Source organism: Anas acuta, chromosome 21 (genome assembly GCF_963932015.1).
Source record: "Anas acuta chromosome 21, bAnaAcu1.1, whole genome shotgun sequence".
NCBI classification, from domain to species: domain Eukaryota; kingdom Metazoa; phylum Chordata; class Aves; order Anseriformes; family Anatidae; genus Anas; species Anas acuta.
Window position 1 is genome coordinate 2,181,362 of NC_088999.1, and position 27,691 is coordinate 2,209,052.

A 27,691-nucleotide genomic window follows, 5' to 3' on the forward strand; every position below is an offset into this window, starting at 1 on the left:
GCAGGGCAGAAATCGTATGCTGCCTCTCGACTTGGTGCCTTGCGTGCCTCGCGTGCTGATGCAGCAAGTGGCAATTTATCAACAAAAATTAGGAGTGGAAACGCTGTTTATCCAGAGAGCGAACTAATTCACTTTTTGCTTTGGAATTCCAGGGTTTGCATTTATGAGGATTTTTTATTTATTTTTTTTCCCACCAAATGCCACACAGGGAATGGAGATTAATGAATTTTGTTTCGTGTAACTTTTCTGTGGTGGAAATGCAAGTTTGTCAGCTCTGGAGTATTTCGCAAAATTATGGTGATTTTGCCCAATTTTGTTTATTGGAGAAAAAACATGTGAAAACACTCAAAATGGCCAGTTTTGACATGTTCAGAATGAAATGTTTTGATTTTTTGGGTCTGAAACATTCTTCAGTTTCAAAACTCCCTTTCATTTAATTTTGAAAAATCCAGAAGCTTGATTGAAGCAAAGTATTCTGATACTGTCAAATGAAATGTTGACTCCAAACCCTTTAAAAATCAATTTGACAATAATTTGGAAAAACTCTATCTTTGTTCCAAGCCTGAATAACATTAAAAACAAACAAACAAATGCACAGTTTGCAAATGAACTAAAAGGAATCTCTTTTCCATTCAGCTCTTGTTGTTAAAACCATTTCATTTTCTATTATTTATTTTTCAAAAAATAAAAAAATAAAAGGCCAAAATCCCTTTCCAAATCCAAGGAACAATCTGGCCCTTAGAAAGCGAGGTGACTGCATGCTACAAAGTAAAATCTTTGAAGCGGATGTCATGGCTAATGAACAAACCAGAAGCCACCACGACGTGGCTGCCAGGCCTGAAAGAGCTTTTGGCTCCATAAGCAGGGAAATACCAGTTTGCAGCAGGGACATGGCATTACCTTTGGACATGGCTTCCTGAGGCAGTCACTGAACTCCTGCGTGTGCCAGAGGTCTGTGTATTTATTTAAAAGATTGGTGACAGATTTGGAAATCCTCAGAAAATAACTCAAGGGATGATACGAGGTGTTGGAAACCTGTTGTGCGCTGGGAGAGGAAAGAAGTGCAAGGTACGAAGTTCACTGCTCAATCCAAGGCAGCATTAACAACCGACTCGGCTGAGTTTAGAAGTGCCTTTGAGAGGAGGAGACACCAAACAGCCAGCTGGCTCGCAGACCAAGCAGGATATCAGCTAGCAGCTGGAGGGTACAGCCAGGCAAACGGGGAGCGGGAGCTGAGAACCAGCATCAGCAGCCAGCAAGAGGACCCGCTCCGACAGCTCGCTCTGCCCCGTGCTGGGGTCCTCATCACTCCAGGCTGTTCATCCATTCAGATACCTTGCTGCAGGCTCATCAAGCAGAAACTCTGTGCTCGACAGGGGTGAGGTTTTCCCTCTTGGCCCAAAAATCAAGCCGTGTCTTCTCTGCAGCTCTTCTTGGACTAAGCTTTGGCACGGGGAGACTAGGAGGGCCATTTTCCCAGATCCCAGGCACACCACCTGTGGCAAAGACGGTCCCTTCCTTGTCCAGCTTCCCAGCAGCCTCCAGCAGGAACTGCAAAGAAAAGCAAGCACACATGCCATCCCTGGATCATTCCCAGTACCTGGTCTCCCAGCCAAATCCGGCTTCCCAGGGGTGTCCGTCCCCTGGCATGAGACCATCCATCCTTCAATCATGCAGACATGACCCGTGGCTCTGCCCTGCTTTTCTCCAGCACAGCCCCACACATGGGCTGTGATGCTGGGGTATGGAGCTGCCCCAAGCACCCTCCTCTGTGCTCCTGCTCTGCTGTCACCAGCTCGTGGCTGAGCTGATGGTTACAGAACCCAGGAGAGGGGCACGGCTGCTCCTCTGCTCAGGCCTTCTGCACACAGATAGGGCAGGGGAAGAGGGAGAAAAGGTGGAAAAAGGTGAGAGAGGAGGGGGACTGCCCAGGGAGGTGAGGGACGGGGAAGGCCCAGGGGTGTTCCTCTCCCATCCTCAGCAGAAAGCGCAGGGTGACCCCACTCCTGCCCCTGCTCACCTCGTTTATCCAGGGGATGCCACCATTACCCCCAGAAAAACTATGAATGTGTTGGTCTGCTGCTTGGTGTCCTGCCCCATGGCCTTTGCATGCCTGCTGTCAGATGAACTAATTCACCACAGGCAGATGTAGAAGACATCCCCAGCTGGGAGCAAACCTGACCCTCTGCACCCAACAGCCTTGTCCAGGGGTAGCAGGGAGCCACACTGCTCCTGCTGTGGTGGTGCAGGTAAGGAGCATCCCTCTGGCTTGTGCTGGGCACCACAGCACCACCTGCAGCAGCACCATGGCAAGTTTCATAGCTCTTGGAGTTGATGCCCCAGGGCAAATCTCTCTGGGACTGCAGTCCTGACACTGCCAGTGCAGAAACAGGGTGTTGTTTCTGGGGCTTTTTTCCAAGCTCAAGTGGCTGTGGAGGAAAGCAAAGGCCAAGCGTCCAGCCCCACAGGTTTCTCCTTGTGCAGAGCAGCCTTGGTCCAAACCAGGAGGAAGGGTACGGTGGTCTCTTCTGTTCACCCCATGACAGGCAGCAGGCAGGGCGCTGCTGTGTGATCCAACCCATCAAAGGGTTTCTGGAGACACAAACTCTTCATCCTGCATCATCCATGTGCAAATGCTTTGGCTCCATAAGGTTTTCCTGCTTGTTGCTTTTCAGTTTGTGAGAGCTAAGAGCTTTCTTGTATACGTGGTTGAAACAGAGCAGCCTGGAGAGAGAGCAGCTTTCTGTATCCCATGGTATAAGTGTCTCCAGTCCATTCGTAGAGCCATACCACGCAGCCTGCTCACTGTCCTGGCTGAACCCTGCCCTGTCTCTGTCCAGGCTCCCTCCCATCACCCACATGGAACTGATGCTCAGTAGCAGCCACCGACACCATCAGGACTCCTTCATGCTGGCCATGGCACCAGCATAAAATAAAAATCCAGCCCTCCCCAAGGTGCTGAGCACAGGGCACAAGTGCCTGTTCCTCACCGCACTGTCTGTGCTGCCAGAAAACCTTTGCAGAAAATCATCCTGTTCTCATGTGCTGCCCTGTGGGTCAGAGTTTTGCACCCTGCAGGTATGAATTGCTGGTGCTGACCCTTCAAGCCTTTCCAATCCCCCATGCTGAGTGCAAGGAATCATAGTTACTATTTCACCTGCCCCTTCCCTCGACCTCCAGCTACACAGAGCTGCTGAATAATAGAAGAAATGCATCTGAGCGAGCTCTGGCCCGGGCAGCTGGGAGGGCAACTGCTGCTGCTGCTGCTTTGCCTGCCCCCTGTCATGGCACAGAGCTGTGGTCAATGTCAGGGGCTGCATCACGAGCTCCTCTCACTGCCTTGCATGGTTCCCTCAGCTCAGGTCTGGCCCTCCAGGGTTTTTCAGCTCCTTCACCAGGACCGCCTTTCAGGAGCCCAAATTCAGGTGGGAAGTATAGGGTGGGAGGGAGGTCTGTGGCCAACCAGGGTGGTTGGGACCCTGGGGTTCTGCACAGAGCCAGGCACTGTTCTTGGACACTGCCGGTGCTCAAATGAGTCTAAGGCAGGTCTAAGGTGCTTTGGCCTGGATGCCCCAAGCTGTGTGTCCCACCAAGCCTAACTGGTGGGAGCCTCACTCCCATCTCTGTTTTGAGGCTGACATGGTTTATCTGTGCTGAATGCCACCACAGATTGCTTCTTAGCATCAATTTTCTTTCTTGCAATAATACCTACAGCCAGGAACAAGAGATACTGAATTATTTTGGTAGTAAAGACAAGGGCCAATTGTGAGGAGTTGCACAAAGACTTCATGATATCAAGTGACTGGTGACAAAATGACAGATAAAATTCAAGGTAGATAAATGGAAAGTAATGTACATGGAAAAATACAGTCCTAACTTTATGAATTAAATAAAGTACCACGAGCTGCCTGTCATTGCTAAAGAACAAGATCTTGGTGTTATAATACATACATCTTTGAAAATGTCAGCTCTGTGCTCAGCAGTGGTTAGGAAAGCAAATCAAATATTAGGAATTATTAGGAAAGGAATAAAGATCAGAAGCTGCCAATCTGTCCTCATGTACATCCTGTGTGGGCTCTGCCTCCAAGCTTGGGCTGTTCTGGTCCCACCTCCAGAGGGATGTCATTGGGAATCTGAGGGTGTGCATAAACCCATGGGTGGCTGGGGGGGGGGGGGGGGGGGGGGGCTGCTGGCTCTCTGCTCTTCCCATACCAACGACAAAATGCACCTTTGGGTTAGGAGCCTTCAGGATGGACATCAGGAGAGGGTTGGTGTGCTCTCCCTGTTCTCACACTCCTCCTCGAGCATCTGCTGCTGGTTCAGTAACAAACTGGTGGTCCTGGCCTCTGGACAATGACAGTCTGAGTCAACAGGACAGGCACTGGGACACCACAAAGTTCATTAAAATAGGAAGGGAAAGTCAAATCAGTGACTTGAGGAGAGAAGTAGAAATGGGATCTTAACAAGAATCCCCCTGCAGAAGCCCAGTTAAGACTGTCCTGCCTTCAGGAAAGGCTTTGATGATGTCTCACTCTCCAAGACATGAAATTGGAGAAAAATAGGTGCCAAGGTTCCACTGCTCACAGAAAAGCTCCTCTCACCTTGGCTCATATAGGAAGTCATCAGCAAAATGGAAAAAATTGGTGAGGCAGGGGAGCAGCCAGGGAGGGCATCAGGAGAGCTGGAGGCTACAGAGGAGCAGGAAGGATGGAGCAAGCAGAAAGTTGGTGCAGGACAGGAGGAGGGCACCCTGGTCCTGTCCCTCCGGGTGGTGAGGCAGCCACAGACCATGCATGCCCTCTGGGGCAGGGTCTCCAGTGTCCCCAGTGCACAGTTAGGTCCTACTCCGATCTTTTATCAGTGCCACCTCTCCCTCCATCTCTATTAATTCTAATGGTTTTGTATTGCATAGGATAGAGGAGCTGCTTTAAACAAAAATAACAAAATAGGGAGAAGTTTTAGGATTTTCTAGTGTGGCAGCATCCTTGGCCCCAGGCAGTGAGCACCCGATGCCCTCACCCTCAGTGCTGTGGGGACAGATGGAGCCTGGCAGTGCTCTGTCAGTCTGTGCTTTTTTCTCCTTTCTCTTCTAGAAGGTCTGTGACAGGTTTTGCTGCGGGGCTGGAGGTACCACGGTGCTTTCCCACGCTCCCCGTGCAGTGGGGGCTGTGGCCAGGCTCAGTGCGGCAGCTCTGCTGCTAAGAGGAGGTTCCCGTGGCTGGAGCAGCCTTTGCTGCCTGAGAGAGATGCAGAGCCCAATTCATCCCCCTGGCCTCTGGCGAGGCTGCATGTGCTCCCAGGGCTCTGGTGCCTCTGGGGCGCACGGCAATCTCTTGCTTGCAATAAGCAGCCGCGTGCCAGCTCCATGCTGTCTCCTTGCCAGCGGTCCCCGCTTGGCCACATGGCTCCAGCCTGCACCCAGGAGGGATTTCAAGTGCACCCCCCTCCTCTTTTTTTTTTTTTTCTTTAAAAAAAAAGGTTTTTGTACCAGTCACCTTTCTCTATTCCAAAGTACTTAAACACCCCGCTTTCAAAATCCTTATTATCCTGACTCAGAGACTCAGCTTTAAGTAGTGCTTTGAATTAAGGTTCTCAAATATGCATTCAATTTCAGTTTAAAAGGGGTAGTTAATGTATGTTACATAAATAGCTATTATTAAATACGTTCACTGAAGATTAACAACTGCTGTGCGTAATGGATACGTGTCTAACTACTATGATATATACTGAATTTCCCTATTATATAGCTGCTGGATGTGTGTCTGCTAGAACAGAGCAAAAATTCACAGTGAATAATTTAGTAGATGAATTTAGCCTCTCTTTCTGTCTGCGAAACCGCATGGCATCCTCCAACGTATTCATCATTCCGGTCTGATTCTGCCCATTTCTCCAGCATGGGCTCAGCTGAGCTGGCTGGGACGCAGGTGGCTGGCGCGGCAATTCCCGCGGGCAGCTGAGGGTTGCAGCCGCCTGCGATGTGTTCCCTGTGCCCCAGCCCTGGGGACGCCGTGCCGGTGCTGCTTGGCCAGCCCAAAGCCCTGCCCTGCCCTCTGCCTCCCTGCAGCCCCGAGCACCCTCACCACTGCAGCCTGAGCTGGTTTTAAGTCCAATCGTGCTTCCAGAGCTGGGGAGCCAGAGGAAACTTGTCCTGTCAGGGTCTCTTCTGGTTATTAATTGAAATTTTCTGTTGTTATGTGGACCCTCTTTTCTGTTTCTTTATCTTAGAGGAGCTGGTTGGCAGGATTTTTGCTTGGGTAAAATGAACATTGGTGGGGGAAGACAGAGTCCATGCTTGTAGGACTGGGCTGTGCACAAGGAAATTGCCTTCCAAAGCACGTCTACAAGGTGAAGATGATGGGTGTGATCCTCCTGAAGATTAATGCTGGAGTACATCTCTGGGCAGCTGCTCATGAGCTGAGGTCTGGCAGCAGAATGTGCTGGGGTCCCTCTGATGCACTACTGCTACCCTCAGGTGCTGCTGGGGCCAGCAGAGCTCCTCTCCTGCAGGCAGGGAAGCAACACCTGCCACAGGACCTCTTGGCTCTTCCAGGTGAGCCAGCTTCTTTCTCCAGCATCCGATACAATGTGCAAATGGGCAATGCTGTCTTCAGGGGGCAGGCCATAAGCACCACTGGAAAACAGACAGGTCACGGGAAGATGTTCTGCAGGGAGACAAGGAACCCACCGCTGCAGCTGCCCCACGTGCATTGCTCATTTTGCAGAGTCCCCAGCACACCCTACAGGATCAATCCACTGAACGCCCTCTACCCTGTGCAGACTCAGATGCACCAGATCTGCAGCGCAAGGGTCAGGGGAACGAGTAGCATTGGTTCAGAGGAAAGGCCCCTTCCTCTTAGTTACTCTTCCATAGTTCCCATAAGAGAACTGTGGCAACTGCAGACATCCAGGTCTGCCTGCTAAGCTCCTCTTCAACAGCAGCAGGTGCTGCAGGGCCCTTGTGAGCTGATTTAGCAGAGAAATCAGCTCCTTTTCTTGCTCAGCGCATCTTCGCTTTATTGCTCCCTCTTGATGCTGTGTAATTTCTCCCTTTCCTGCACTTCGCGGCTAGCTTAGTTTCATCTAAAGCTCATCAAAGGGTGGCAGGGGGGTAGGCAGGTTGGGAGGTTGTCTGACACTTTCTGAAAGCATCTTGTAGAGATGCCACAGCTCCTTACTGGTAACATAATGTGCCCACCATGTCTGTGTTGTTTCTTCCAAGAAGTGTAGGAGAAACAAAGTACCCTTCCCCAGCCCAGTTCCCAAAATAAAAAGAAATAAGGTTTTAGGATGAAAATAACTGGCTGAGGCATGTCCTCTGTGCTAGGAAGATCAAGTGCTAATGATGGTTCTGGCACGTTGGTGACAGTTTTGTCTGTTGTATGTATATATATTTTAACTGTGAGACCACATGGGAGGCTCTTTATGCAGTCGAAGTGCCTTTGACAGCCGCTGAGAACACATTGGCTCCTTTCTGCTGGCAAAAGACTCATCCCATTAAAGGCTGTCGATAAAGGGAAGGGAAATGACAAGGGTGCTTGGGAGGGAGCGAGGCAGCAGGAGGAGACAGGAGCTGCCACCACCAATGTCATTACCAAGAATGAGAAGGAGCTTTTGCATAAACGCACCATGTGTTTTCATTAGCGGTGGTGGGAATGTGCTGTTCTGAAGAGAGCATTTATACCATCGAAGGGAAAACAGATACCCGGCGGCAGTCACAGGAGCACCCATGATGCTGATGACTTCGGCACGTGAGCACCCTCCAGCCCCTGCCTTGTGCTTGGTGCCAGTGCAACGCGACCCCGAGGCAGACAGCCCTGCAGTCGGGGCTGGGTACCCTTAAGGCACCCGTATGCTGGTGTGCATGCACACGTAGCACCTCTGGAACAACCCCACCAGGAGCTGTGTGCAGTTTCTGGGTCTTTACCAAAGAGTGAGGGGTTGAGGACACAGTCAAATGACGTGATTCTGTGCAGTGCCACCCAGAGAGGTGTTGCTTCTTATCTCAGCTCTGGGACCTCTCCTCTCGCAGGCTGGTTTGCCGTTACTACCATGATAAAATCTTATTTAAATGTTAAAACATTATTGCACCTCTTGACAAAAGTGTTTAAAAAGATAATATTCCACTGGTGGGGTTCAAGTTAACCTGGCCCACCACTCCCTGGCATGGCTGGGTCTTCATATTATAGAATCATAGAGTCATAGAATCACAGAATCCTAGAATTATAGAATGGCCTGTATTGGAAAGGACACCAAAGATCACCTAGTTCCAACCCCCCTGCCAAAGGCAGGGATGCCATCCACTAGATCAGGTTGCTCAGGGCCTCATCTAACCTGGCCTTGAACACCTCCAGGGATGGGGCACCCACAGCTTCTCTGGGCAACCAGTTGCAGTGCCTCACCACCTTCATATGATGGTGAGGAGACGTTCCCCTGGGTATTAAGTGCAGTACAAGCTACTGAGACTTCTCTGCTCAGGGACAGGAGATGGTGTGAAAGACAAGGGCTTTCCAGAGCTATAGCAAGGGCTGTTATGCAGCAACCTTGCACCCTAAAGGGATACGTGGTATAGCCCAGGACATGACAAGCCATGCCTTGATAAGCAGATCCATGAGGTGATCCATCTATGCAGGAGAACTTCACCCTCTTGGAGGATTTCCTGGGAGATATACCTGTGGTTAGGTAGGAGGAGGTGAGAACCTCACTGTGCCTGTGTGTGCTCACAGTGTCCATACACACACTTGGGTTTTTGGATGATTTTGGTCTTTTCTCAGTGCACATGGTGCCACTTTGCTTGTCATATCTTAAAAGAGTTTTGCTTGTACCCCCTGCTTGCCCATGCTGTGTGCTGGAAAAAATGCATTTTTCCAGGGTTTAAGGCAGTGTTTTTTGTCAGTCCTACTTGCTTGATTTTAGGTTTAAACCCTTTTCATGATTTCCCCACCAAACAGAGGGGTTACATTACTCTTACTAGAAACATCTCATCACCTGATCATCCCAGACTCAACCCCTGTCCTTGAAGCAGGATATACCCAGAGCCGCTGGGTCTCACCAATTCACTCTCAGATCTCCTGCTCCAGCTTCTCCTGTTGCACTTTCCAAAAACTTGCCTAAACTGAGGCAAGGTTTTGTGTCAGTGGGTCTGCAGATGGGCTGAGAGGATAGGGCAGGATGGGGAACTGATGCTGGAGACTGATGGGGAGTCAGGCAGGAGGCTGGGATAGAACATCCTGCCCTGCCCGGCCAGGGCCTTTTAGATTTATAAGCCACAGGCTGTGCACACTGCCAGGTGGGCAGCCTGGTCTCACTCTACCTGGCTCCTGCAAGGGTAGGGATCTTCTTCATGGGTGTAGAGGTCTCACTGCAGTGAGAGCAATGCTGCCCGAGTGCCCTGCACCTCTGAGTGTGCTTGGTACCCTCAGACCCTTGTGGTGCCTCCACAACCCTGGTAGAGATATACAGGCAAACAAGTGGAAGCAGATCTCTGTGCTCTGCCTCCATCCCAGAGCAGCGCAGACTGGAGAAGGGAAAGGAAAGATTAGCAGTGTTTGGGACATTGAAAATCCCCATATCCTCATGTCCCAAGGCTCAGAGAGGCCCACATTTACTGAAACCATCACCAGTTGAACAGACTTTAAATAGAATGTTACCACTGAGCCTGGAACCTCCTGTAATTCTGCTGGGTAGCATCAGGCTGGAGCAAGCAGCTAAGTCCTCGTCCTTCCCACGAAGCCAAAGCCAGCCTCAAAGTCAGGAGCATTTGGAGCACCTGTCACCAAACTCTGCTGTCCCCAGGCCTCCTATGAGCAGGGCTTAAATTGCAGTTTCCCCTATGACTGCCCAGCTATCTGCCCCAGAGCTGACCTTACATCACCTGATATTTTTTTCTCCTGCTGTGTAAGTCTTTGCACATGAGTATGGGCCTCTAACTGCACCTGGGTGGTTGTGGCAGTTCTGAGTCTCCTCCTGCAGGAGACAGCTCCGCTCTGCTCTGCTCTGACTGCACCTACAGAACCCAAAACTTGAGGCGTGGTGGTCTGTATGAGACATCCTGGTGCCTTGTACCACACTGGTACATCTTCACAGGGAATCAGAAGTACAGGGAGTGCCTTGCTTGGCAGCAGAAAGTGGGTCCAGACCAGGGTCATGCAAAGAACTGCATGACCCAGACCTCTGGCCCAGGCTCCTGAGCTGGGCTGGGAGAACTTCTGACACGAGTTACAGATGGAATGAGATTTTGAGATTTGTTTAGGGAGCTCTGCTCCAGGGTGCTGTCCTCTGTCATGGGACTCACAGGGAAAAGTCTGAGAGGCAGGAGACACCCCTGTCCCTCGTAGAGCCACCCTAAAGCCCCATTGCCCTTGACCCAAAGCAGTATGAGAGAGAAACTCACTCCCTAATTTGTAGCGGTGTCAGTCCCCCCACACCAGAACCACCCCAAAACCCAGCAGAGGTCTCACACAGCCCTACACACCAAGCAGAAACACTCCCAGACCTCCCTGCTTTCCAGAGCCTGCATGTCCCAGACCTTCAGGGGCCCGGAGATGTCACCTCTTTGTCTCAGCATCTCCATGTTCCCCCATGAGAGGAGAAGCAAGAACAGATCGATGTGCCATGAAACCACTGTTCATCAGCACTGGGGGTTCCTCTCCAGCCAGGGATGTGGCTCACAATTCCCTCCTGGACGTGCTGGTGCTGCACAGGGGCAGGAAGGGTGCCAGGACTCGGGTCCCAAATCCCCCAGCAAGACACAGCCCAGCATTGCCGTGCAGTTCTCAGCAGCACCCCCAATTTGCACCTCCTTTGGATGTGGTTTCCTAATTTCTGAGATACCTTGGAAACTGTGGGCTGCCTCCTCCAAATCTTTATCGCAGCCCCTCCTCCACCAGATCGGCTGCAATTTCCAAAGCGAGCCAGCTGATTAGAGAAGGCAAATTAATTCTTTCATTAGGAGAAGCATTGTTATAATTAGAGTAGAAATTTGGTACTGATGCCTTTTAGAAAAGGAAAAGAGAGAAAGGAAGAGAGAGAAAAATCCCTTCTGTTTGATACAGTTTTATGGCATCTTTATTTAAAAGATAGTAATATATGTATATATATATATTTGTATATTTGCTGGCCATGCTGAGCTACTGCGGTTTGTTAACATAAATAAAAATCATCATTATCATAATTCATTGTAAAAAAATTCAAGAGGTCACAGAGATATTTTGGGAGATGTTGGTGAATCAAAACAAATTGCATTTTCAGCAGCTGGCATTTCCAGCTCCTGCACAGCACCAAGTGAGAGGCTGGAGGAAGAAATAAATAGAGAGGCAGGAAGATAAATCGAGAGCACCAGACAGACGGGTTTATGTAGCATTTTCATGTATCATTGTTGGGTGGCATGGTGTGAGCTATCTCTGTACTTACAGCCCTCCTGCTCCCCAGCAGCTTGCTCCCAGGACCATGGTGAGCCCCTGCCAGGAGATGCTGGCTGGAGTGGAAGGCAGAGGGCAGCAGGCTCATGTTGGAGGCTTCCTACATGATTGCACACAGTCATGGAGCTGGCTGACCGGGGTTACCTTTGTCCTCTGGCCCTCAGAGACACCGGATGATTGGAGTAGCTTCCAGCCACCACATATGGTTCTCCTCTTGCACTCCAGGAAGAACCGAGGTGGTCAGATTTGCCCTGGCTCAGCACGTGGGACTCTCCAGCAGGAGGTAAGTTGGCATCTCCAGAGGTGTGTGCCCAGCTATAGGGGGTGTGAAGCATGGGGAGAAGGTCTCTAGATCTCTAGATGGTGGCTTTCCTTGAAAAAGTTTTTCTCAATGACCCTGGTGCAGCAGAAGCTGCAGGAATGTATAGAGACCTCTGGGACCTGGGCAGACCCTAAGATTGGATCAGAAAAACAAGAACTAGCTTACTAAACAAGTTATACCTGTGAATTTATGGCAGGAACTACTCAGAGATGTGGGTTTTACATCTGAAAATCTTGCTTCATCAGTACATAGTGATGCAGCCAGCGCATGCAGTGAAGGTGACTCCTCATGGCCAAGGACAGACTGGGTGACCAAGCAGTGCAGAAGGAGGGCTGCAAGGAAACAAGTGCATCTTGCCTCATCTGTCTAGGTGAGAGGGAACTCATGGCTTTGAAAACCAAAGGGATTGCTGCGATCAATAAGACTTTTGTCCCTCTGCTCTTTTCTTTGGAGAGGTCAAAGTCTGGTACTTCAACTGAAGGCCATTTCTCTCTTCAAAACCTATACATTTCTCCCCCTCACCCTACCAAGGGCCGCTGTACATGAGTTTCTACCTTTTCTTAGGACGGCTGCAGAGCTGGGCTGTCACTGAAAGCTTCACTTGATTTTATGGCATCTCATATGTCTGTAGAAATCGGAGTTGCTTCTGCTAAACAGGTCTGTTCTGATGCTTTGGTGGCTGAGATGTAACAAGAATACCTGATAATTTCTGATTATTCTTGGCACTAGGCACCATATTATTGCTTATGGGGACATCAGCACTGGGATCCTGGGGATGTTCTGATGGAGAAGTTTTACTGAATGTGGCTGAATCTGTCTCATGCGTATGTGAAAGGGACAGATATGAACTTTCTGCTCTCCATATCATATTGACTTTCTGGAGCTTCCTCTGTACAGGAAATGTCAGCAGAGTGGCCACAAACTGTGTCTTTCACAAAAGTATAACAGTGCTTTCCACATCCTGGTTTTAATTTGACATGACTGGGAGAAAAGAAGAAATGTTTTCCTTTCCCTTCCTCTTGGCTCTTGATATCGTGATGTGGTCAGGGCCACCATGGTCACTCTCTGACCCGAGGGTTCTGGGATGGACGCAGACCCTGAGCTGCACACAGCCTCCCTCCCTCCATGGGATGGGGCAGTGTGGTCAGGAGGAGGCAGTGCAGCAGGTGCCAGCAGCTTGGGCTGTCCATAATTCTGTTATGCTCCTATACATTCAACCTTCATTGCTCCAAAACAAACAGACCGGTGTCCTCAGCCCCAGAATGAGGTCTCCAGCTGTGCACAGCACAGCCTCTAGCACCCTGGGGAACTCCTTCAGAGCTTCCTGGAGACCCAGATCCAAGAAACAAAGAGAAGAGGCAACTTTCTCTCCTGCTCCTGGCTCTGCCAAGTTATCAGGATATTTTTGCTGGAGAGCTGCACTAGTCTGGACTGCTGACACTTTCCTGGGATTTCTGTGGGGCTGGAGAGGGACAATTTCACTCCCTGGGAAGGTGCTGGTCACAGCTATTTTGCCAGGTCCCAAAGCCAAGCAGTGAGTCTGCTTGGCATGAAGCCCTGGAGATATCTCCTGAAGCTCAGCACCCACCCACATCCCCAGCAAGAGCCTTCCAGGCTCTGAGAAAGCCTCAAAGCCCCTGAACCTTGGCTGGTCCCACAGCACTAATGTTGCATAAACTTCTAATGAGGTATGGTGTCGCGTTCTCCGTGTCCTGTCTGCTTTTTGTCTTGGATGAGCCAGGCAGCCAGCACATCACCTGCACCCAGCCATGTGCACTCCTCCTCCTCCTCCTCTCCCTCCTCCTTCTCCTTGCCCTCTGCTGCCCTCCCTCCCTCCATGCTTTGCCCTGGGGGTAAAATGCCTCCTCCCTGCCTTGGAGCCCCGTTCTCTCCCTGCCCATCTGAGTCTCCTGCAAGCCAGGAGCCTTTGCAGCTGCTTCCAAGGACAGGAAAGCAGAGAGCTCCCCGCTGCTGCTGGCTGTCACTCTGCAAAACCCCGAGCCAGCAGCCGCTCGGAGAAGGAGCGCTGCCATTGCAGTCAGCAGCCAGAGGGTCAAATCCTTCCAGGAAAATGTAATCACTTCCAATGAGCAGAAAAGCAATTTAGACGAGAGCTTTGTGGCTAGAGATTACAGAGCCCAGAGGCCATGTGTGTTCAGCAGCTCTCCCCAGCCTGGAAGGGAGCGGGGAAGCTGGCAGCTCCCCCCGTCCTGCTGCTCGCCTGGAGCTGCTCCATGCCAGGAGACGAACGTGGACCTTCCCCTGCTGGCTCCAACGATCCAGGCTGCGTGCAGACCCGCTGTCCCTCAGCATCCCTTGGATCCCCATCCCCAGCCTGGCTCCCAGCCAAGATCTGGGGCTGGAGACCAAGGGGGGAGGCCTGGGTCTGTGCAGCTCCTAAAAGAGCAACGAAAGTTGTCAGACGAAGCGTTCAGCCAGAGACACCTTCACACGACCTCTGTGCTTTGGGCTCACCGCCCGGCTCTGGCAGCCCCATGCCCCACATACAAGATGTGATGAGCTGGGCCGTTGTCCCACCTGAAAAAAAGAAAAAGAAAAAAGAGCTCACACCACACGGGCTCACACAAACCAAAGGACCAGCAGCACAGAGGAGCACCTGGCAATGGGGCCAGTGGGTTCTCAGTACCCAATATTTTGGGACTGGCTGCTTCTTATGACCTTACATGTTGAAGCCAGCAGCTGACTCAGCCCCCCAAGCGCTGGACCAGCCGTAGGGTTACCACTGCCGCCAGCTGCCCCCCGTGTGCCGTGGGGTCATTTCCTCTTTAGCACAGCACGCTCTGCTCAGGATGGGGTCAGCAGCCAATGGGACCACCTGGATGGTCCCATTTTGGGGAGCTGCGGTCAATGTGTACCATCAGAGCTGCTTGCACATCGCTGTCAGCTGCAGTCACCCTGACTCAGCTGCTCTGGTCCCTCTGCTGTACACCTGGAAAAGGTTTGCAAAGCTTTTGCGTTGCGGGCTGAGAGGTGAGCCCAGCTCGCACGGAAGAGGCTGCATTTGCTCTGTGTCATCCTGGGCCGAGGTGAGAGGAAGTGTTCGAGTCTCAGATTACACAAAGGCTTTCAGCTTGTCCTGAAAAGTCAAAAACTTAGATACTTAGGAGCCAGGTCTCCCTTCCAAGTCTGATTTCGAAGTATTTATCTTTTTGAAATGTTTAAGTATAATTAGCTTAAATTTCAAAACAAAGGGTCATCCGAAATGGAAAATAGATTTTTTTTTTATCCCTTAAGAATGTCAAAACACTTCATTTTGATAAATTTAGAACTCCTTCCAGATTTTTTCTGACTCAATAAATTAATCAAACCCGACCTTTTCTTAAAATAAGTGTTGGTTTTGAAAAAAAAAAATCAACATTTTCCAGTGGAAAAATATACAATTCATCCAAAAATTCTTACCATGTTTCCATCCTGACTTCTTGTCATGTGTCTCTCCTATGCTGCTTTCCCAGTAACTATAATCCTGGCTGGATTAATTAAAGTGGGCAAGGAGACAAAGTCAGGAACAGCTCCAGCCTGAGCAAGAAATTTTCTTTTCAGGCTCAGAGATATGTTGAGAACATTTCTTTTTTCTTTATTTCTACAAGTCTGAGGTTGAGCAGACTTCAAGGTGCAGTGTCCACAGGGAGCATTTTCTTTGCTGTGACCTGTGACCCTTGAAATCCCCACCTTTCCTCCCAGTGCTCATTCTCTCTTTATTTGCATTTCCCCTAAAAACAAGCTTCAGCTACTGAGCCTATAAACACAAATTTATTGTTGAGACAATCCAGGAGATGCTTAAAGAAAATCCTGACACCTCCTTGAGATTTAACTTGAGAAGTTCAGCTGGGATGAGACACTGATCCAAGATGAACATGTGTGCATCTGGAGCAACTTCAGTGGTGGAGTCCACAGACAAGCTCTGGTTTCTGCAGCATTTATTTACACCAAAGAGACTGACACAGAAATTAGGCCGCTGAAACGAGCCAGAAAAAACTCTGTGGCAAGCTCTGTGCAAAGCCATTGACAAAACAAGCTGGAAAGGGGTCAGAGAGATGGTGTGGCACTGGGTGACCTTTGGTCTTGGTGATTTATCTCTTGTGGCATCTTCCTGCGCCACAGAGCAGCACAGTGCAGGCAGATCCAAAGGGAGGTGATTAAAGCTGCCCTGTGCTAGTGCCAGCGTACTACCTAGGGAATGCTGCCCAGGCCAGCACACCTCCCAGACACACCTTGCGTGCAAGCAGCTCTTTCCTATGGAGCAAGGTGTCCTCAGCCAGTCTTCCCACAGGGCAGGAACCTCCTCCAACCTGCACTGTGGGATGGCCCCGGCTGGATCCAGGCAAAGCTGCGTGGGGGCTGGACCAACAATTTCACCTGCTGGCCTGGGAGGATCAGTGCTGCAGCCCCTCTTTGTTTTACCTGCACAAACTGTGTGACCACAGAAGTTTGTGGCAGCTGGGCTGAGGTTTTATGGTTGCCAGTGGCACTGAAACATGAGATTTATTTCCTCTGTGAATCCAGTGCCCAGCACTAACTGGAGTGGGATGACAGTGATTTACTATGAGTGTACGCCTGTTCACGCTGCCCACAGTGCTAACATAACACTGACACAAGCCCCGTAACTTCTGTGAGTGCCTTAGGACTGCTCTGGGTGTATGCAGCATGGCTGGGGTGGCAAGCAGCAAGGTGCAAGGTTCAACTGCACTGCCCCAGGGAGGACCATGGGCCTGATCCTGCTCTCAGGCAGACAATGCTCCACCACCAGCCTGGACAGACAACTTGTTTTCCCTGGGCATGAGAAGAGAGCAAGGGCCAAGTGCTTCGCTGGGATTCATGACCAATTTGCTGACGCCTGTGTGGTGCTGGCCAGGACAATGGTGGAGAGCTGCAAACTGCCTGGCCCCATGGCACGGGGGCCACTGGGTCCCCTGGGACCACAGGCAGCAGGTCCCCAGGCCAAAGGGGACTTGTGTGCTGTGGACCTCTGCCCCCGAGACTGCCACCTGTCAGCGCTGTAAATGAACCCCCTGGTGCAAACAAGCCCAAATTCCCAGCGGGCTCCCACCTTCGCCCGTCTCCTCCAATCAGCTCCCCGAAACACACATCCTGACACAGCCACCACGCACAGCACCTTTGAATGAAGTTGCCATAGTTACTGGTGCCTCACAGCAGCAGGCTGAGCTCATTAAAATGATTTGAATGGCTACCCTATAATCAAGGCGCTCAGGGAGGGGAGGTCTGGCGGGGAGGAGGGCCCTGGGACGTGACGGGGGCACGGGCTGGGAGCAGCTCCAGAGATTGTGGTGCACCCAGAGTGGCTCGGGGAGAGGCATGGGGACAGTGTGGGGCTGGGGCAGGTGTGTGCTCGCACCTTGTGCTGTCCCCTCTTGGAGAAGGAGGAGGGCGTTGGGGTCTCCTTCCCTGCAGGGACCCCTGGTGCTGCTGAGGCTGCAGGCAAGCATCCCCCCATCATGTCCACACACACTCCGTGTGATGGTTTCCCACAATCTGGGGCAGCCCAGGAGGCAGTGCTGGGGGTCTGGAATCAAGAGTAGCTTGAGACATAAGCCAGATCTTTCAAAATATACCTTTCAATAAATATTTTACAAATTGCTGTTTAAGAAAACAAAACAAAAATAAAATAAAAAAATAAAAAACACATCATTATTGGATTCACCCAAAACATTCAGCCCAAATAATATCTCACTTTTTTTTTTTTTAGCTATTATTTTTTATTTTTCTTCAAGACAAGGTTGTGAGAAGCAAGTATTTTGGGGTTTAGCCTAAACCAAAGCAGAACTAAAAAATTCAGTATTAAAAATATCATAGAATACTACGAGAAAAAGTGCCAGGGGTGCTGAAAATATCTTGCTATTAATATATATATATATATATATCAAAAGCAGGTCTTTCTGGAGCACTTCTGCTCTGGGGAGGAGTTGGCTGTGGCATCCTCAGGCAGGTGCTGCTCAGAGCTGCTCAGCAGCGGGCTGTGCCCAGCTCTGACTGCGTGTGGGCGTGGATCCCTGTGGGAGGAGGTGGCACAGGGTGGCACGGGGTGGCACGGGGTGGCACGGGGTGCTCCAGACGCTGGGTGCTGCGGGCTGCCCATCTCCCTCCTCCTGCCATCCCAGCACCCAGCCCAGCCTCCCATCACCACAGAGCCTCTGCAAGAGCCCGCTGCCTCCGCTCAGCCTCGCCAGCTGCTTGGGTGCAGAGTGCCCTTCTCAGGGCGATCCACCAGGGCTCCCACACGTGGAGGAAGCCCAGGTGAGGATTTTCTTTATTTTCTACATTCATGCAGGGTGTCCATCTCACTGGGGCCAGTCCAGCCCGACACACAGGACTGGAAGGGTGTGTGCGCATCACCACACCACACCTCTCTGTGAGACGTGGGGAAAAGCCTCCTGAGCCTCTCTGTGGCTCCAGGGTGGCTGCTGTGATAACATTTGGGAGCTGCTCATCGTAGATGAGCTGCAGCAGCAGCGACTCCCTTCTTCTGGGAGCAATGAGGTCTGTCCCCCTCGTCCATCTCCTCACATCCTTCCTCACCCAGGGGATGCTTCATTGTGCCAGGCCACGCTTAGATCCCTCGGGTGGCACTGGCTTTTGGAAGCAGCAAAGGCAGCTCTGTGCGTCTCCCACTGGTGTTTTCCCACAGCACAGAGCATCCGTGGCAGCTCCCATGTGGCCGTGACGGTTCCTCCGCCCCAGAGCTCTCCACCTTCCCCTCCCCACAACAAGCACAGGCCCGCACCCCTTGCTGTGCAGAGAGCTATCAGGGTACACGGATAATCTTTTACTCTTCAGTACAAATAATTTATTACATTAAAATAACGTTTTTAAAAAATGAGTACTTTGGGAATAATTCAGGCTCGCCTGCGGAGGCATTTTTCAAAGTGCCATAATAGGCACTTAGAAATGGGTGGTTATTTTTATTCTCCGAGCCTGTCAAGAAGCTGATGGATCGAATTGGCTGATGACAAGGCAGCTGAGTGCTCGTAGACGGAGACCACAGCGTGAACGCGGAGCCTGTTACAAATGAGCAGCTGGCTCAGGTCGCAGCTCTGCCGCAGCAGCCCCGGCTCCCCCCGCTGTGTCCGGGTGGGCTGCGGGCAGGGAGCCCCGAGCCAGCGCCCCCTGCTCCCCATCTCTGTCCTGCAGACAGGGACCAGCCTCACCCGCCCCACTCTCCATCCTGGTCTAGGTGAAATTCCCCCTGCATCCTCCCTCCGTTCCCCAGGGGACGAGTGCCCTGCTGGGGGTGCTGGCTGCTCTCCCACCCCCTGCCCTGCTCACTGCCCTCAAGGGCCCCCTGCTGCCTCATCCTGGAGACTGAATGCTGCCGAGGTGATAAACCTTCTCCCTGGAATTTACCATCCCTGCATCCCAAGATTAGCCAGAGGAGAAGGCAGGAGCCCCACCAGCAGGACCGCTGCTGAAAAGCCACCAGCCCATTGCAGCAGGGTGGGAGTGCCACCCAACAGGTGCCCAGACACATCTCCTCTTTATGGACATCTCCTCGTGTCATGCTTCTCACCCTCCTCACCACAGCCAGAAATAAAACATCCTCCTCTGCCTTGCCCCACTACAGGCAAGGCTGCTACAGACACTGCAGCCAGAGGCCTGCTGCTGTGCCAAGGCAGCTGGCAGAGCCAGGGATGGGGTCTGGGTGTGCAAACCTGGATTCTGGAGGGCATCTCCTGCCTCCCAGAGCAAGGCTGGTGTGGCTGGGGGAATCCCAGCTTGCACATGGGTGGTTCTTAGTGGAGAGTTGTGCACCCAGCAGCTAGATTCACTGCCTCTCTGCACCTGCTGGCTCCTCATTATTCCCTTCCAAGCATGGAAACCTGATTTCCAGTGAGCTAGAAGGCAAACTCCCAGTGTATCCCAATCACCCCCGCACGCTGGCTTGTTATCCCTGCAACCTTTGCTCCCCCCAGCCCACCCGTGTCCCCATGCCCCTCAGCTGTGCAGAACCACACCATGGCACCAGGAGGCCTTGGGGCACCTCCACTGGTGGTGCAGAGCTCACACCTGAGCTAATGGGGATCCTCCCTGTCCCCCATTCCTAGAGAGGAGATAGAACCTTAGGATCAGGGATATACACAGCTAAGCAAGTAAGAGGGCAAGGGGGCAGAAGATGTTGGGTGCTTCTACAGCCCCAGCCTGCACCACCTGCAGGCACTGATCCTGCTCTGCTCCGGGGCAGAGCTTTGCATCAGCATTAGTAGCACGGTTTATCCACATTTCCTCACAGCAGCCATGGATTTGTGAGATCTGCTTTGTTTCAGGAGGCCCCAACAAGGCTGTGGGTCACATCCGCCCCTGGCCTCGGCCTGAAGTCACTCATGGTCTCAAAGCAGGGTTGATTTGTCCTTCCCCACAGCAAGGAGTGGGGTCTTTGCTTGCAGAGGATGCTGCAGCCCAGACAAGCTGAGCTGGGGTTTGCAGTACAGATCGCTCCAGCTCCTTCCCAGCCTGTGGGCACGCTGCATGTCTCAGGTGTTTCCCTGAGACATCTCCCAGGATCAGCTCTTGGTGTGAAAGAGCCAGCTAATCATATTATGTCAGAGAGCTCGGAGAGGCGAGGGAGGGAGCTGCAGGCGGACCCGCTGTGCCTTTGAGCTGTGTGAATAATTGATAAGGCCACTCAAAAGGGCTCGCGCTGCGGTGCCGAGGCATCAGCCAGCCCTGCCTCGTTCCCTGCTGCTTGCACTTCCCTGTGCTCAGAGGAGACCAGCGGAGCATCCATCAGAGCCTGCCTGCACCAGCCTGGATACCAACAGAGCCACAAAAGCTGAGACTTGCTGGGGAAGCATCGTCCACAATGGGTCTCCTGCAGCTGGGAGTAACCCTGGTCCATCTGCCTGGGTCTGAGTCCTTCCTGCTCTTTGTAGAGACTTAGAAAGGGAGATGTGAACCTGGTACTGAGACAAGAGCAAACCCATCCAGTGTCGTGGTCAATGTCATGAAGAATTTACTTTGTGTGTCCTGTATATAGGCCTGGCGAATGCAGGAGGGAAGTCTGGAGCATGATGGATACACCATGGACCTGAGCTCCTCTGGTTCTGCTTTCCACCCTGCTGACCAGTGTGGACATGCAGTGCCACCAGCAGCTTGAGTCTGCAGAGATCTCAGAAGAGGAGCAGAAGGTGATGGATGCCAGGCGTGGGGCTGTACAGACTGCACTGGTCCTGGGGCAGCTCCTGCCCAGCTGGCTCAGCTCCTTCCAGCTCTTCCAGGCCAAACTTATTGGAGAGAGCTCCACAGCATTTCTGTGCAGCTTAGGCTGCCCTCACCCTGGGTGTTTTAGCCTGTCAAAGCCTGGCAGGCTGTGGAAAAAATGAAAAGGCACGTTGCTTTGAATTTCAGAGCCCAGAAGTTGCAACATCTTCCTCTCTTGCAGCCTCCTACCTGCACTTTCAAAGCTCTCCTGATGCTCACAAATTGATCCCGTCTTCCTGGGAGGCAGGGAAGGATTACAGGCTCATCCCTGCTGTACTGTGGCACAAAGATGGCAGCATGGCATCACGAGCTGGATAGAGAGCTCTCTGTTATTCTTCCTCCCACTCCAACCTCTGAAAGTGACAGTTTCTTTGGGAAACATGGGTCAGGTTAAGGTGGGAAAAAAGTGGTGGTGGATCTGCTGGGATTTTCCTTTCAAACTCACTTCCCTCAGGCTGAAGTTGAGGGCTGTGGAAGATTTGTGTCCTTGCAGTGAAGCCTGGTTGATGCACTTGGCCCTCCCTGGCCCTGCAATCGTAGGGAGCCAGGAGGGGAGGCAGGGTGCACCCCCTACCTGCTGGTCCTGACCCCAAGCTTTTATCTCACCTCTGTCACCCTGATAGCAGGGCTTGTCCAATCAGAAGCAACAATCACCTTTGACTTTTTTGGGTTGAAAAGCCTCATTATGTTGGATTTTTGCTATTTTAGATTCTCTGCAGCTCCCTTTTATAATAATTTTTTTCAATGTCCACCCAGCAAAGGCTGAAGGGGTCACTGTATGACGTGCTGTGGTGCTCAGTGGAGAAGGGGCAGAGCTACCACACTGAGCAAGGCTAACCACTTTGCTAAAATGGCGATGAGTAAGTAAATTGCACACCAAAGCATTCCTGCCCACGTTTCTTGCATGAGGGGTGCTTCTGCAGCAAGATGTGTGCTGTCCATCCTGTCTCCCCCAAATGGAAGAGGACCTCTGAGCAGGATCAGAGCCAGGAAAGCAGTTCTGCTGAATGATGGACACAGCGGCTATCGCTGAGTGGGAAACCTCAGCTAAAGGCAGGAAGCTGAGTAGCAGTGTTTGTCCATAGTTTACTTGCGAATCCTGTTGTGGTTACTCGGATGATCAGTCCTGATCGATGCTGCTGTGGCCTTTACTCATGAGTCCATAAGAACACCATATTTTTGGACAAAAGATAGTAAAATCTGTAGAGCAGAGCTGAGTCTCTGAGTTTGGTGACTCACAGGGGCCATGGGCAGAGCTGAGATGTGCCCCCCCCCACTCCCCCCACCTCGGTCTCTCATCACAGCTGGGAAGATGTCAGAGTGGTCATCCCCAAACCTTTGCTGCAGGCTCCTTTCTCCCACGTAGTGTGAGAAGTTCCTCTGCTCAGGCTCAGCCAGCACATAAAGGTGTCTCTGTTCATTTGCAGCCAGAGCATGTTGTCATTTTTCCGTGATTTAGTACGATTAAGAAATGCTAGTCTGTGGTCTGCAGTGAGTGTATTAACATGTGATGCCTCAAGGCATTCTCATGAACAGATGCAGACACATAGGCTCAGACCCCCATTTTTTCAGCCAGCAAGTGGAGAGAGAACAGTTCATGGGCTATGGTTCAAACAGGATCTGAAATATTCTCCTAGCAGAGAGTTTTCCAGAAAAATGAGACATCTAAAGATTGGAAGCAAGGGCAGATTTAACACATGGGAGAGCTGCAGCCAGGCATACTCTGATCTCTGTGCCCAAAGAACGGAGCACTGCAGGGACTTTGCCATACAGCAGAAGTCACCTCCTTTTCTTTGAGCTCTTGCAGAGCAGGGAGGTGGAGTCTCACACCCTTTGCCCCACACTTGTGCAAATCCAACCGCTTTCTCCAGGTACCTTGTTAAGGGTATTCCCAGTAAAGGCATCACTTACGGGCTCCTCACAGCTCCAAGGAGGGCTTACTGCAATGTAGGGATTTGTTCCTGAATGAGTTCCACGTTGCTGCCTCTCCCTGCTCCAGTCTAGACCTGTTTGGTTGTTCAAAGGACAGACTACTGCTCCGCAGGCATCTCCAGACAAGTGTTCAGTGGCTTCATTTCCTGGCTCAGTTTCCTGCCTGTGCCACTGCCAGGATGTTATTCTGGACTTCCAGGGAGACTGGAGACCCTTCAGGGGATAATCTGGCTCAAAGGATGGCTGGGAGCGGGGACAGAAGCAGAACTAGTCAACAGCATGTGTTCTTGCATTTACATAGAATGCTTGGGGCTGGATCAAATCAGGGTTGTGGAGGCTTAGAGCTTCACAGGCATTCCTTTTGTGAAGGGCTGATTTCTGGATGTTTGATACCTGGCTTTTGTCAGCTCCACACCCTGGGCAAAGTCTTCTTGTTCCCAAGGTGTATGGTGGAAACCAAAAGGAGAGCAGCCATTTATAACACTGACTGTCTCCTGAATGCCAAAATGGCCTTTGTAAGGGTTAGAGGGTCTTGCTCTCATCATCCAGGTGCCTTCCAGCCACAGGGGCTTTCCAATGATGGGCTTTCCGACGATGGGCTTCCCAAGTCATTCATCTGCCCCTAAAACTGGCTGTGGCTGTGTGAGATGTCCAGCTTTTTGAAAGCACCCAGGATCAGGCAGCAAATGAGAGAGGTACTTGGGGTCTGTGTACCTAAGGGCTGACCACCATGCTGCAGTTTCCCATCTATCAAATGCTTTATCCTCTTGTCATAAGCTGAACCTGAGGGATGGGGAGAAGGTGATGGTATTGGCTCCGGGTCATTTGTGAAACAATATATTCAAAAGTAAATGAGGTGCTAAAGATTAATTGCACAGAACCTTCAGGGACTTGGGAAGGGAATCTTTCTTCATGGAAATGTTGAACCAGATTGGAAAAGAGACCTTCTAGCCCAGCTGTGTGCTGCTGTGTGTTGCTGGGTGCATGGCCAGAGGTGACGGGTGGACCTGTCCACCCTGACAGGTAGTCAGTGTAGCCAAAAGGAGGGCCTGAGTGGGCAGTAAGAACTATAGCAGACTGAAAATGAAATAAGAGGTATAACATTTTTGTTTTAGCTCCTTCCTCATGCAGGGCAGTCACATCCTCAATGTAAGGGAGCAGAGGGCTTGGCCACACACACAGACAGGCACCAGGATCTGTCTGGGGACCCAGTGTGTGACTGCAGTGGTCAGCTGAGGATGTCTGGGTCCCCTTCCCTTTCCCTGACCCCCACCCCCCCAGGTGCTGACATTTCTTTCCAGAACCCTTGGCTCCAGCTTGGACAAAATTCAGAGATGGGGGATTAATTTATTTTATTTTATTATTTGCTATTCTCCACCCTTGGACACCGAGAGGACTCACAGTCTCGGCTGAGGCTCACAGCACATCCCTCAGCTAGGAACAGCCCCTTTCACCTCACATTTCTTTACATGCTAAAGCAGAGAGGCACACCACTGCTCCTAGGGAACCTCCAGCCTGTGCTGGGGAAGGTGAGATCCCACTGACTCCTTCTGGGCAGCCAAGAAGGGCTTGGACCACTCGGAGATGGCTCATGGCTTTCCCACTCCTGCCTGCTCAGCTGCACCTGCCGAGGACAAGTGTTAGGTGCTCACAGAGCAGCAGCACCCTAGGAGTTAACGATGCCTGTCCCCATCCCCACAGCTCCTTGTTCTTTGTTGCCAGTTCTCAGCCTCCCCATCTCCATCCTCAGAAGCCATTAGCGTGAGCGGCTTCATGCTTCCCTCTAGTGGCCCCAGCTCCCCTCCAGCATCACTGCTGTCTCTGACACTTCATCCCACTGCGTGCCATGCCGTGGTCACTTCCGTGCCCCACCGTGTCCCGGACTTCAGCTCGGAGCAGTTGTGTGCACAGAGATCCTTTGGAGTAGCTGGCCCTGAGGATGGGTCATGGTATGGCTGCTTGGGAACGAGCAGCCCAGAGTGATGCTACTCCTCAGCTGTGAACACGGGAGCTGTGAAACACTTGCTGTGATTTTTGAGTGGCTCTTTCATCACCTTGCAGGGGGTTCATGCTCTGAGGTGGTGTTTGAAGGTACTTGTCCATTAGCAGGGTGCAGCAAACTCTGCTTCAGAGCAAAAATCCTGAGGTTTTGGTATCATCTCTCAAACTCTTTTTTTTTTTTTTTTTTTCCTTTTTGCAGTCTGCTGCGAAATGCTGACTCAGCTTCATTTCTGTACTGGGGCCCCAGATGCTTTCTTCTGCTTGGGGATTGCCCCAGAAAGGGCCCTGTTTTTGGACTGTGCAGTTGAGCCCATTCTCTCAAGCCAAAGCCTTGACTGAGTGAGTCCAGTCACTTTTGTAAGTGAGGGGTGTCACTGTCATATACTGTCTGGGATGGTGAGCTCAGGGTTTTGCTAGCACAGTAGGTTACTGACCTGAATAAACCTCCTTATGTCCTAGAGAGCTGTTCAGGCTGACAGCTTCACCACCAGGATGCATTGAAGAAATGTTGAGTGGGCCCTACTGGGGAGGGATGTATCCAACCTCAGAGCTAGAAGATATAAAATGAGAACAGGACTGACCAGTGCTCCAAAAACACACCTGGTTGGTCTTGCTGGAATAGCAAGGAGAAAGAAAATGACATCCCTCTGAGAATGAAGACTTTGTTGTCCGATACCAACAGGATGGCCTCACCAGGTGCCTCCATGCAGGATTTCAAATCCATTCTCAAATCCATTCCTGCAAGTGGAATGCAAGGAAAACAGCCTGGCAGCTCCTGAGTGCTCACGAGCAAGGACCAGGTTGGTCTCAGTGTCACAGTGTGCACTTACAGGTGCGCTGGGCACACACTAAGGACATTCTAACTTTTCCATCCACAGGCCAGGAGATGTCTCATTGTGTTGCCTCAGTAAAATTGAACCATCCCAGCAAAATGCGAGAAGTCCTAGTTTCTGGCACACACCATTTATTCTTCTTTAGCCCTGTGGGTGCTTCCCAGTCTGTCCCAGCTGCACAGCCAGGTCCAGGCAGCTGGTGGCTGCTCCTGTGCCACTTGGCTCTCGCAGAGCTCACTTTGTGCAGACATAAAAATCAACGAAAAGGGGCCACACATCACAACCTCCCGTGCATGTCACAAGATAATTTTAGTACAGAAGTTGTTTTGAGCACTTACATCTCCCTGAGGAGCTGGGCCTGGTAGATACCATTCATTTATCCATCACCATCATGACAAAAGGCAAGTGAGAAAATGTGGCTCTAGGCCTGAGAAGTTTTTAGCAAGGCCGATCACGCCTGATAATTAACATTGAGAGCACTGAGCTCATCCACTTCTCTTCATCTCAGCATTGTCCTTGTCTTGCTACATTACTTTTTGGCAGTGGCCCAGCCAGCACACGAGAGATATTGAACTGACCTTACAGCAAGGCAATAAAGCACACGCAAAACAGCAGCACCCATCCCAAACCAACAGACCCACAGAAGTCAGCCAAAAGACTTCTTCCAACTTTGTCAACCTCCACATCTGTTTCCCCCCCGCTCCCCTGTGAGAGAGGTTGGCAGGGGAGAAGCAGGGCAGGCTCCTGGGCAGGACTGCTGCCACCACTCGGTGATGGTTCTTTGGACAGACCAAAAAGACTTGGGTGTTAATGGAAGTTTGTGATGTCAAGTTCTGCTTACGACCCTGCAAGATGATGCCCATTGCAATATCTCCAGTCTAGGTTTCCTGCCTCTATAGGGAAAAAGTTCCTTACTGTAGCTGTACCTTTATATTTACAGCTACTACTCAAATAGGCATGGTTAGGTCATGTGCACTGGGTACAATTTATTTCCCCAGCATGAGAAGCAACTGTGTTCAAAAGCCTGATGGGTTTTTGTTTTAAAAGGAATGAGCAGAATAAGAAGAAATAACAAACCAAGCCCTAAAGAGAGCATCAGCAATATTTGCACAGGACAGTAGTGCACAAGCGTGGCTCAGCTGTACCTGTAGCAGCTGCCAAAATAGATGTGGGGATGGCCACAACAGGAAAAGTGGCCACGGTAAGACTCCCATGCCACACAGTGGAAAAAAGCAGGACATACAGAGAGCCTGTCTGACCCTGTACAAGCCCTACTGCATCATCTCTGTCATGATCTGTGTGGCTGTACGTTGGCAAGCATTCCTGGTCAGACCATTACCAAGTGTTTAGTCTCTCCTCTGATGCTGGATACCTTCTGCAGCAGGAGTATTCCCTTTGATCTCGTTCCAGTCTAGCAGACGTTAATGGGATGGTGTGCCTCGGCCGAGCGCTTTCGCAGATGGATAGCCTCCTCTGATGCCTGTCATATCAATTGCTGCAGCCGTGTAATCTGCTCCTCGGAGTGCGTGATTGTGCCTGACCCACCGGACCTGATGCCATTCTGCTTCATGTGCTCTTTGCTGGCCTTCTTCAATTCATGCCTCAGCATACACTTACACTGATCTCTGCTGCCCTACCATCAGATTTGCAGCCCCTTGGCCTTCAAATTGCTTTCCTGACTCTCAGTGGGCCTTGGAAGTGTCCTTTCATTCTTGCCTCTGAAATCACATTTGAGCTCTGCTTTGCCTCTCCTTCACTGCACTGTGGGGGAACTGAACTTTGCCTGCAGCTGGCTCACAGCTGCTTGAAGAAAGAAGAACCAGAAGACCTGAGTTTTCATGTGTTTCCTGTATGATCCTGGCAGGTGAAACCCACCCTACGCATTGAGAGATGTCATTTGGACCAGTAGAAGAGCTTGCTCTTTCTGCCTCGATATATAGCTTTCACGTTAGCTT

General features: G+C 51.2%; 1 long non-coding RNA gene across 1 annotated transcript; it reads left to right on the forward strand.

The window, feature by feature from the left end:
• Positions 1-11,569: 11,569 nt before the first annotated feature.
• On the forward strand, positions 11,570-17,585 carry LOC137843137 (uncharacterized). The gene is made up of 3 exons (XR_011089383.1): positions 11,570-11,700; positions 11,985-12,109; positions 12,469-17,585. It is a non-coding gene; the product is annotated as an uncharacterized lncRNA (long non-coding RNA).
• The last annotated feature ends 10,106 nt before the right edge of the window (positions 17,586-27,691 follow it).